Source organism: Dromaius novaehollandiae, chromosome 11 (genome assembly GCF_036370855.1).
Source record: "Dromaius novaehollandiae isolate bDroNov1 chromosome 11, bDroNov1.hap1, whole genome shotgun sequence".
Lineage (NCBI taxonomy): Eukaryota > Metazoa > Chordata > Aves > Casuariiformes > Dromaiidae > Dromaius > Dromaius novaehollandiae.
In genome coordinates, this window is record NC_088108.1 from 14,205,945 (window position 1) to 14,216,888 (window position 10,944).

Here is a 10,944-nt window from a genome sequence, read left to right on the forward strand (position 1 = left end):
GTGATGAGACCGCGCTTCTCAGAGCAGGAGCAGCCCAGCGCGTCGCGGGGGGTGTCGCCAGGGCTGTCGGCGCGGTTTGCGCCTTGCCGCAGGCTGCTGTGCGGGAAAGGGGCTTTGGAGCAGTTGCCCCACGGGCATGGCGGAGGAGCGCTGGGAAGGGGTCGTGGGCGTGGGGTGGTGGAGCTGGGGCGCCTGTGGGAGCTGCGTGCGCGTGTCAGGGCGCGCGGAGCGGCAGAGGAGGGCAGCAGGCTGCCCGAGCGCCGGGCGCCGCTAGGGCGCAGGTGGTGGCTGTGGCGGGGAGGGGGCTTTGCTGCACGGGGCAGTGGGACAGAGCGCCCGCCGCCTCCAGCCCCGGCGCCGCGGCCGGGCTCCGGCTGTGCCCGCACGGCTGCTGCCGAGGCCCCGAGGCCTGGCCACCGGGACGCTCTGCAGCCCCGCGTTGGAAAGCCCCATTACTTGGATTTAGAAATCCTAGTTAGCTGGATTTAGAAATCCTAGTTAGTTGGATTTAACCCATTCAAGAGTGCCGCCGGCGCAGCCGCGGGCAGTGCGGAGCACAGACAGGCCATGAGCCGCCAGCAGGGTTGTGGCGCTTCCCGGCCCTGCTGGGTGGGCACGAGTGAGTTGTGGCCGGGAGCCGGCGCGAAAGCGCGGGGAGCGAACGCGGGGCTGCGGGCCCACGGCCCTGTGTCTGGCTCTTGTAGCTGGCGTCCCCCACGCTCCCTCTCGCACGGGAGCGCTCCTGGCCAAAGCCCTCAGGCCCAGCCGTGTTGGTGCTGGAGCGCGTGCGAGTGGAGGAGCTCTGTGCCCCAAGGCCTGTGGGTGGGAGAGATCCCCCCCCACCCCCGGCCCCCGCGAGCTGCTCTAAGGAAACACCACTCTGGCATTGCGTGAGCTCTGCCTCCTCTCTGTCTTTATTGCCCAGGGGCCTCCTCGTGCGGGTGGCCGTGCGCAATGATGGCGCCGGCCCGAGACGGAGGAGCACGGTGCGGGCAGGCTGGGCGGAGGGACGGTGCCGTGGCCTGGTGTCGGGGCCGGCTGTGGCTTTGCGGGCACGCTCTGGAGCAGGCGCAGGCCTGGGGCAGCGGCCGCAGACTCTCTGCGCTTTGGGCAACAGAGTTGTGGGCACGCGGGGAGGTGAGTTTGTGGGCGCACGGGCCGGTGCTTCGCCAGGGCTCTGCTGGGCTCTGGCTGACGTGTCCGAGCATCGGCGTCGCTCTCGTCGTGCCTCAGTGGCCCCGGTGCCCGTCTCCCACCGCACGGCCCCAGTCTGGCTCGGTGTCGGTGTGCCTAGCCCAGCGTGCTGCCCGCTCAGGCCTCGTCGCTGGTCAGTGCTTCGAGCCTGCCCGTGCCAGGCGCACCTGCATCTGCAGTGTTCTCCTCCTGCGTGGTGGCACTGAAATGGAAGCCGGGGTTGTGTGCAGTAACTCTCTGAAGGGCACACTGGCCAGCCCCAAGGGAAAGGGAGCAGGAGAATATGCCCTTAAGCCGCCCCAAAGCAAGCCCGCCCTTGAAAGGGGCGCAGCGTAGCCTGAGCAAGGTGTCTTCTGCTTCTGTGGTGGTGATTACCTGTCCCTGGAAGAGCTTCTGCTGAACCCTCCCAAGCCTGGTGTGGGAGGCCAGGGTGGAAGAAGGAGGCCGCCATAGAGATATTCGTCTCCGTTGCTTGTGTTGCTGCCGAACTCTAAGCTTGCAGCGCTTGGAGAAGCACACCTGGAGCAGGTACACTGCAGGCTGGCGGGATGCTGGAAATAATGCATTAGCAGATGAACTTTGTGTTGGTGCGAGTTTGAAGAGGGGAAGGTTTGAAGGGACTTGCTCGGATGGAGCTTTTTGTCCTGGAGGCAGGACAGAACTCACCTCTCCAGAGTGGCAGCGGGTCTGGCAAGCGGATGCCTCGGCATCGTCCTCTGGAGACCTAGGAATCGTACCGAGAGGTATGGTAAAGGATTTTTAGTTGTCCTTTTGAAAGGAAGCGCGCTGCCTAGTAGGGAACTTGTGCTCTGTTCCATTTGCCAGGGAAAGCCCCTCGGAGACTAGCAGGGCTCTGCGTCTTTGGTCAGGTCTGCCGCCTTTGGAAAGGGTTAAAATGCTGGCCTGGGAGCTTTCTGGGAAGCCTTGAGAGTACCTGTGGGCTTCAGGTAAGCACTTTGTGCAGCTGTGTAATGGCTGCCTTGCAGGTGTGCTGTTCCTTCTGCCTGGCCCTGAGAGCAGATTGGCAAGAGAGGACCCCCAAGAAGGGGGCTGGTTAGTTGGATTTAACCCATTTAGAAGTGATGCCCAGAAGTCCTTCAGCATCTGTCTTGGCAGCCTGTGGAGTGCAGCTGTAGATTTCCCTGCCCGCGCAAGTGGTGTCCGAGTCCTGGGCTCAGGTCAGCACTTGGCTGTCGCTTTCTGCCCATCTTTCTGCTGTCTGCCAGCTGTGGAGCAGGAGGGTTGGAGGGCTGTGGGTCAGGGCTAGAAGGGAGTTGCTCTGGGTGGACCCTGACTCCTCCTGCGAGAGGCTAAAGCTAGGGCCGTGCCCGCACTGGGAGCTGCTTTGCAAGGTATCGCTTTGTAAGGGATGTGAATTTTAAACGTTACCTTTCTTTCCTGGTCTTGAGTCGGTAGTAAAGCCAAACACAAAATGCGAAGAAGATGATCAAAACGACGAGCGTTAAAGTGTTGGCAACGATGATGACGATTTTGTGTTTTGGAGGGCTGGGGTCAGCCTCTGCAGGACCCTTGGGGGAGAGTACTGCAAAACAGTGGCCAGAGATCAGCGTTTAATAAAAACGTGCATGCTGTGGTAGGTGAAAGGTAGGAAGGGGAGGGCTGAAGCGTGAAGAGCCCAAGCGCAGCAGCACACGCGTTACGGCCGTGGGGACGTGGCGTCCCAGCACGTGCGGGATGCCATGTGGTATCCTAGTTTGGTGCCGTGCATTGAGAAAACGCCCCATTCTTCTCTTCTCCCCCCTGTTGCTTTTGGTGGTGTTGCTCCTCCTCTCACACCCCCTCCTTCCTGCGCTGGGAGAAAGGGAAGCAGGAGCCTGCTGTCACGAGCGAGACCCACTCTTGTGCTGGGCCGAGGCTCGGCAGATGCTTGTGTGTGCCCAGGGCGGGCAGCGCAGGAGGGCGGCGCAGAAGGCTGTGGAAAGCCGCGTCTCTGCAGAAGAGCTCCTCCTCAAGTGTTCTCAGCTTTGGAAGGGAGCCCCCTATTCTGCCTGTGCCCCCAGGTGCTGGTAGGGGCCCGTGGGAGCGCTGCCTTGCCCCTGGAGATTCACCCTTAGACAATGTTAGTGGGGGAGAGGAGGTCTTGCGTCGGAGTACGTACCTTCAGACAGCACCGAAGCCTCTCTTTCCCCAGGTATGGGGACCCCGTGTACAAGGAGAGTACACAGGAGAAGGCACACCAAGGCAGAGCAGCCAGCCATGTCTGCTGGTACTCCCAAAGCTGTGTGCGCAAATGAGGCCTGCCCGGCAACGGGGCCCTGGGTTGCCCTGGCGGTGCTGTGACATCGCCGGCGGGCGTGCAGACCTTGTGAAGGTGTCAGGAGCTCCTCACAATGGGCCGCTGAGCGTGCGCGCGGCCTGCCAGCTCCTTCCCAGTCACCCTGCACAGGCGTGACCTCAGTGCCACCGGCTGTTTGTTGTAGGCCGTGCTTCTCCTGAGCGCCGTTTGGCGGGGAGGCGGTCTTTCACGGAGCCGGGCAGGCTGTGCAGACGAGCCTCTGCAGGGCCTGACGAAAGCTAGGGAGGATGCGCAGGAGCAGGCTGGGAGACTGTCTGGCTCCGTGCATTTCCCCACAGTAAAACAGTAGCCACAGTAAAACACTAGGCACATAAGGGAGTGCTTAAATGGGTACGTCTGCTTTAGACCCCACGACAGGCAGAGGCTTTCCTTTCCCCGAAGAAAGGGAGGTGGCTGTGACCCTCCCCTTGCTTCTTGGGCTGACACGCTGCCCCGGCAAGGCAGCGGAAGCCCCGTCTCAGCCAGGCCCGGCCCCACAGAGAGGAAGCAAAGCAAGTCTGACTGGAGCTTCCTAGGTTGTGAGGGAGCTGGTAGGCTTCGAGTCTGGGTTTGGTGGGAGCTGAAGCAGCTCGCGGGTGCTGTAGGGGGGACTGTGCTTTCTGAAGGAGCTTGTCCTTAAAACGCAGCTTCCCCTGTTTGTGTCCCACATGTGGCCCAAGCGGGAAGGAGCTGCGTGTGCCCTGTAGAGTCGGCAGTGAGTGCGGTTGTGCGCTCAGAGCCGTGTCTCTGGCAGGGGTGGGCAGAGACGGGGAGCGTCTCTGGAGAGAATGGTACCCGCAGGGCTCGAGCGTGGCCCAGAATCCCTTCTGCTGGGGTCTGAAGGCCATTTTTCCATGGGGTCCGCTGCCCTGTAAGCGGGGATTGCTAACGGAGGGCGAGTGAGAGCTACGTCGGGAGGCACCTTCACTGGTAGGAAGTCTTCTGAAGTCCGGGGAGTCTGCTGGGTGCCTTTCAAGCATGGCGTCGCTGTCCTGCACCTGTGCTTGTGGTGTTGGCAGTTAGGCAGGCTTTTGAGGAAGAGCGGTGCGTGCAGGCAGTGCTTGCTGTGCCTCAAGAGAAGTGGCAGTGGCACAGCAGAAGAGAAAGGATCAGCTGCACCACGGTGCCTGGGGCCACAGGCTGATGCTGCTTGTGCCATGGTGTGTCCGGCGGGGGCTGAGGGTCGAGCCCGTTGTCTCTGGAGCAAGGTGCAACTGAACCGGGATGTGGTTAAGGCACGCTTTTGTGGATGTGGTGGCGTTTGGGGTGTAGGAAGTGGGTGTAGATGCATTTGTGTCCTCCTCCTGGGATCTGTGCTGCCTGGTGGTGGGCAGCGGTGGGTTATTGTTCATGTCTCGGTGGCCTGAAGGCGGTCTTGTTAGTCTGAGCGCTTGCAGCTCTGGGTTGGAGGTGGTGTCTTGTGAAGACCTGGGCAGTAGTTGGTTTGCTGCTTGTGGAGTTGCTGCTGGCTGGAGGTGAGCTGCTTGAGGGAAGAGAGATGTTCTTGCAGCCTGTGAGTGCCGCGCTCGGGCTTTTCAGCTGGTTTGTGTCATAAGCAGCTACCCTGAGCCCCTCAGTCGCACTGGGGCTGCGATGCAGGCTGAGTAGCTGTGTTGTTTGTGGAGCAGCTTGTGTGAGGCCTGGTTGCCGCAAGGAAGAGGGTGCGGAGCTGCTGGAGCAGAAGTGCCCATGAAGGTTGTGCTGGAAGACCTCAAACCCAGGAGCAGTTGAGGTTGGAAGGGCTGCCTGGAGGCCCCTGAATGCGCTGGCATGCCCAAAGCGGGTCTAATTCACCCGGGCAGCTCGGGGCCTCGTGCAGTCGTGTCTCCAACTGCCCAGGTCTGGGAAAAGCTGGCATTTCCTCTTTGTGGCCTTGCGGTCACTGGACTGTGTGGAGACCGTGTGGGCTGTGGTGTGCGGTTTGGCCTCTTTGCTGGTGTGATGCGCGAGCTGGCACAGGGAGCAGCGAAGCCGCGAGCTCCTGGTGGAGAAGCCCCGGAGGCGCTGACGAGCCGTGCGGCTTTGTCCCGCTCGTCTCGAAGGGGCCCGGCTCCCGAAGCGCCTGCGAGAGTCACGTGAGAACGGCGGCGGTTCTCCGCAGGAGATGCAGGGGCCCTGTGCGCGTGCAGCAGCTCTTTTTGAAGCACTCTGCAGCGGTCTGTGGTTATTCTGCCATCGTGTGGCTGTGAAGAGCTGGCGGGCCGAGGTTTCTGCAGGAGGTGATGAGACCGCGCTTCTCAGAGCAGGAGCAGCCCAGCGCGTCGCGGGGGGTGTCGCCAGGGCTGTCGGCGCGGTTTGCGCCTTGCCGCAGGCTGCTGTGCGGGAAAGGGGCTTTGGAGCAGTTGCCCCACGGGCATGGCGGAGGAGCGCTGGGAAGGGGTCGTGGGCGTGGGGTGGTGGAGCTGGGGCGCCTGTGGGAGCTGCGTGCGCGTGTCAGGGCGCGCGGAGCGGCAGAGGAGGGCAGCAGGCTGCCCGAGCGCCGGGCGCCGCTAGGGCGCAGGTGGTGGCTGTGGCGGGGAGGGGGCTTTGCTGCACGGGGCAGTGGGACAGAGCGCCCGCCGCCTCCAGCCCCGGCGCCGTGGCCGGGCTCCGGCTGTGCCCGCACGGCTGCTGCCGAGGCCCCGAGGCCTGGCCACCGGGACGCTCTGCAGCCCCGCGTTGGAAAGCCCCATTACTTGGATTTAGAAATCCTAGTTAGCTGGATTTAGAAATCCTAGTTAGTTGGATTTAACCCATTCAAGAGTGCCGCCGGCGCAGCCGCGGGCAGTGCGGAGCACAGACAGGCCATGAGCCGCCAGCAGGGTTGTGGCGCTTCCCGGCCCTGCTGGGTGGGCACGAGTGAGTTGTGGCCGGGAGCCGGCGCGAAAGCGCGGGGAGCGAACGCGGGGCTGCGGGCCCACGGCCCTGTGTCTGGCTCTTGTAGCTGGCGTCCCCCACGCTCCCTCTCGCACGGGAGCGCTCCTGGCCAAAGCCCTCAGGCCCAGCCGTGTTGGTGCTGGAGCGCGTGCGAGTGGAGGAGCTCTGTGCCCCAAGGCCTGTGGGTGGGAGAGATCCCCCCCACCCCCGGCCCCCGCGAGCTGCTCTAAGGAAACACCACTCTGGCATTGCGTGAGCTCTGCCTCCTCTCTGTCTTTATTGCCCAGGGGCCTCCTCGTGCGGGTGGCCGTGCGCAATGATGGCGCCGGCCCGAGATGGAGGAGCACGGTGCGGGCAGGCTGGGCGGAGGGACGGTGCCGTGGCCTGGTGTCGGGGCCGGCTGTGGCTTTGCGGGCACGCTCTGGAGCAGGCGCAGGCCTGGGGCAGCGGCCGCAGACTCTCTGCGCTTTGGGCAACAGAGTTGTGGGCACGCGGGGAGGTGAGTTTGTGGGCGCACGGGCCGGTGCTTCGCCAGGGCTCTGCTGGGCTCTGGCTGACGTGTCCGAGCATCGGCGTCGCTCTCGTCGTGCCTCAGTGGCCCCGGTGCCCGTCTCCCACCGCACGGCCCCAGTCTGGCTCGGTGTCGGTGTGCCTAGCCCAGCGTGCTGCCCGCTCAGGCCTCGTCGCTGGTCAGTGCTTCGAGCCTGCCCGTGCCAGGCGCACCTGCATCTGCAGTGTTCTCCTCCTGCGTGGTGGCACTGAAATGGAAGCCGGGGTTGTGTGCAGTAACTCTCTGAAGGGCACACTGGCCAGCCCCAAGGGAAAGGGAGCAGGAGAATATGCCCTTAAGCCGCCCCAAAGCAAGCCCGCCCTTGAAAGGGGCGCAGCGTAGCCTGAGCAAGGTGTCTTCTGCTTCTGTGGTGGTGATTACCTGTCCCTGGAAGAGCTTCTGCTGAACCCTCCCAAGCCTGGTGTGGGAGGCCAGGGTGGAAGAAGGAGGCCGCCATAGAGATATTCGTCTCCGTTGCTTGTGTTGCTGCCGAACTCTAAGCTTGCAGCGCTTGGAGAAGCACACCTGGAGCAGGTACACTGCAGGCTGGCGGGATGCTGGAAATAATGCATTAGCAGATGAACTTTGTGTTGGTGCGAGTTTGAAGAGGGGAAGGTTTGAAGGGACTTGCTCGGATGGAGCTTTTTGTCCTGGAGGCAGGACAGAACTCACCTCTCCAGAGTGGCAGCGGGTCTGGCAAGCGGATGCCTCGGCATCGTCCTCTGGAGACCTAGGAATCGTACCGAGAGGTATGGTAAAGGATTTTTAGTTGTCCTTTTGAAAGGAAGCGCGCTGCCTAGTAGGGAACTTGTGCTCTGTTCCATTTGCCAGGGAAAGCCCCTCGGAGACTAGCAGGGCTCTGCGTCTTTGGTCAGGTCTGCCGCCTTTGGAAAGGGTTAAAATGCCGGCCTGGGAGCTTTCTGGGAAGCCTTGAGAGTACCTGTGGGCTTCAGGTAAGCACTTTGTGCAGCTGTGTAATGGCTGCCTTGCAGGTGTGCTGTTCCTTCTGCCTGGCCCTGAGAGCAGATTGGCAAGAGAGGACCCCCAAGAAGGGGGCTGGTTAGTTGGATTTAACCCATTTAGAAGTGATGCCCAGAAGTCCTTCAGCATCTGTCTTGGCAGCCTGTGGAGTGCAGCTGTAGATTTCCCTGCCCGCGCAAGTGGTGTCCGAGTCCTGGGCTCAGGTCAGCACTTGGCTGTCGCTTTCTGCCCATCTTTCTGCTGTCTGCCAGCTGTGGAGCAGGAGGGTTGGAGGGCTGTGGGTCAGGGCTAGAAGGGAGTTGCTCTGGGTGGACCCTGACTCCTCCTGCGAGAGGCTAAAGCTAGGGCCGTGCCCGCACTGGGAGCTGCTTTGCAAGGTATCGCTTTGTAAGGGATGTGAATTTTAAACGTTACCTTTCTTTCCTGGTCTTGAGTCGGTAGTAAAGCCAAACACAAAATGCGAAGAAGATGATCAAAACGACGAGCGTTAAAGTGTTGGCAACGATGATGACGATTTTGTGTTTTGGAGGGCTGGGGTCAGCCTCTGCAGGACCCTTGGGGGAGAGTACTGCAAAACAGTGGCCAGAGATCAGCGTTTAATAAAAACGTGCATGCTGTGGTAGGTGAAAGGTAGGAAGGGGAGGGCTGAAGCGTGAAGAGCCCAAGCGCAGCAGCACACGCGTTACGGCCGTGGGGACGTGGCGTCCCAGCACGTGCGGGATGCCATGTGGTATCCTAGTTTGGTGCCGTGCATTGAGAAAACGCCCCATTCTTCTCTTCTCCCCCCTGTTGCTTTTGGTGGTGTTGCTCCTCCTCTCACACCCCCTCCTTCCTGCGCTGGGAGAAAGGGAAGCAGGAGCCTGCTGTCACGAGCGAGACCCACTCTTGTGCTGGGCCGAGGCTCGGCAGATGCTTGTGTGTGCCCAGGGCGGGCAGCGCAGGAGGGCGGCGCAGAAGGCTGTGGAAAGCCGCGTCTCTGCAGAAGAGCTCCTCCTCAAGTGTTCTCAGCTTTGGAAGGGAGCCCCCTATTCTGCCTGTGCCCCCAGGTGCTGGTAGGGGCCCGTGGGAGCGCTGCCTTGCCCCTGGAGATTCACCCTTAGACAATGTTAGTGGGGGAGAGGAGGTCTTGCGTCGGAGTATGTACCTTCAGACAGCACCGAAGCCTCTCTTTCCCCAGGTATGGGGACCCCGTGTACAAGGAGAGTACACAGGAGAAGGCACACCAAGGCAGAGCAGCCAGCCATGTCTGCTGGTACTCCCAAAGCTGTGTGCGCAAATGAGGCCTGCCCGGCAACGGGGCCCTGGGTTGCCCTGGCGGTGCTGTGACATCGCCGGCGGGCGTGCAGACCTTGTGAAGGTGTCAGGAGCTCCTCACAATGGGCCGCTGAGCGTGCGCGCGGCCTGCCAGCTCCTTCCCAGTCACCCTGCACAGGCGTGACCTCAGTGCCACCGGCTGTTTGTTGTAGGCCGTGCTTCTCCTGAGCGCCGTTTGGCGGGGAGGCGGTCTTTCACGGAGCCGGGCAGGCTGTGCAGACGAGCCTCTGCAGGGCCTGACGAAAGCTAGGGAGGATGCGCAGGAGCAGGCTGGGAGACTGTCTGGCTCCGTGCATTTCCCCACAGTAAAACAGTAGCCACAGTAAAACACTAGGCACATAAGGGAGTGCTTAAATGGGTACGTCTGCTTTAGACCCCACGACAGGCAGAGGCTTTCCTTTCCCCGAAGAAAGGGAGGTGGCTGTGACCCTCCCCTTGCTTCTTGGGCTGACACGCTGCCCCGGCAAGGCAGCGGAAGCCCCGTCTCAGCCAGGCCCGGCCCCACAGAGAGGAAGCAAAGCAAGTCTGACTGGAGCTTCCTAGGTTGTGAGGGAGCTGGTAGGCTTCGAGTCTGGGTTTGGTGGGAGCTGAAGCAGCTCGCGGGTGCTGTAGGGGGGACTGTGCTTTCTGAAGGAGCTTGTCCTTAAAACGCAGCTTCCCCTGTTTGTGTCCCACATGTGGCCCAAGCGGGAAGGAGCTGCGTGTGCCCTGTAGAGTCGGCAGTGAGTGCGGTTGTGCGCTCAGAGCCGTGTCTCTGGCAGGGGTGGGCAGAGACGGGGAGCGTCTCTGGAGAGAATGGTACCCGCAGGGCTCGAGCGTGGCCCAGAATCCCTTCTGCTGGGGTCTGAAGGCCATTTTTCCATGGGGTCCGCTGCCCTGTAAGCGGGGATTGCTAACGGAGGGTGAGTGAGAGCTACGTCGGGAGGCACCTTCACTGGTAGGAAGTCTTCTGAAGTCCGGGGAGTCTGCTGGGTGCCTTTCAAGCATGGCGTCGCTGTCCTGCACCTGTGCTTGTGGTGTTGGCAGTTAGGCAGGCTTTTGAGGAAGAGCGGTGCGTGCAGGCAGTGCTTGCTGTGCCTCAAGAGAAGTGGCAGTGGCACAGCAGAAGAGAAAGGATCAGCTGCACCACGGTGCCTGGGGCCACAGGCTGATGCTGCTTGTGCCATGGTGTGTCCGGCGGGGGCTGAGGGTCGAGCCCGTTGTCTCTGGAGCAAGGTGCAACTGAACCGGGATGTGGTTAAGGCACGCTTTTGTGGATGTGGTGGCGTTTGGGGTGTAGGAAGTGGGTGTAGATGCATTTGTGTCCTCCTCCTGGGATCTGTGCTGCCTGGTGGTGGGCAGCGGTGGGTTATTGTTCATGTCTCGGTGGCCTGAAGGCGGTCTTGTTAGTCTGAGCGCTTGCAGCTCTGGGTTGGAGGTGGTGTCTTGTGAAGACCTGGGCAGTAGTTGGTTTGCTGCTTGTGGAGTTGCTGCTGGCTGGAGGTGAGCTGCTTGAGGGAAGAGAGATGTTCTTGCAGCCTGTGAGTGCCGCGCTCGGGCTTTTCAGCTGGTTTGTGTCATAAGCAGCTACCCTGAGCCCCTCAGTCGCACTGGGGCTGCGATGCAGGCTGAGTAGCTGTGTTGTTTGTGGAGCAGCTTGTGTGAGGCCTGGTTGCCGCAAGGAAGAGGGTGCGGAGCTGCTGGAGCAGAAGTGCCCATGAAGGTTGTGCTGGAAGACCTCAAACCCAGGAGCAGTTGAGGTTGGAAGGGCTGC

General features: G+C 61.8%; 1 long non-coding RNA gene across 1 annotated transcript; it reads right to left on the reverse strand.

The window, feature by feature from the left end:
• Positions 1 to 891: 891 nt before the first annotated feature.
• Positions 892 to 1,738, reverse strand: LOC135329513 (uncharacterized). The gene is made up of 2 exons (XR_010390948.1): positions 1,570 to 1,738; positions 892 to 1,396 (listed from the first exon to the last, which is right to left on the reverse strand). It is a non-coding gene; the product is annotated as an uncharacterized LOC135329513 (long non-coding RNA).
• Positions 1,739 to 10,944: the final 9,206 nt, after the last annotated feature.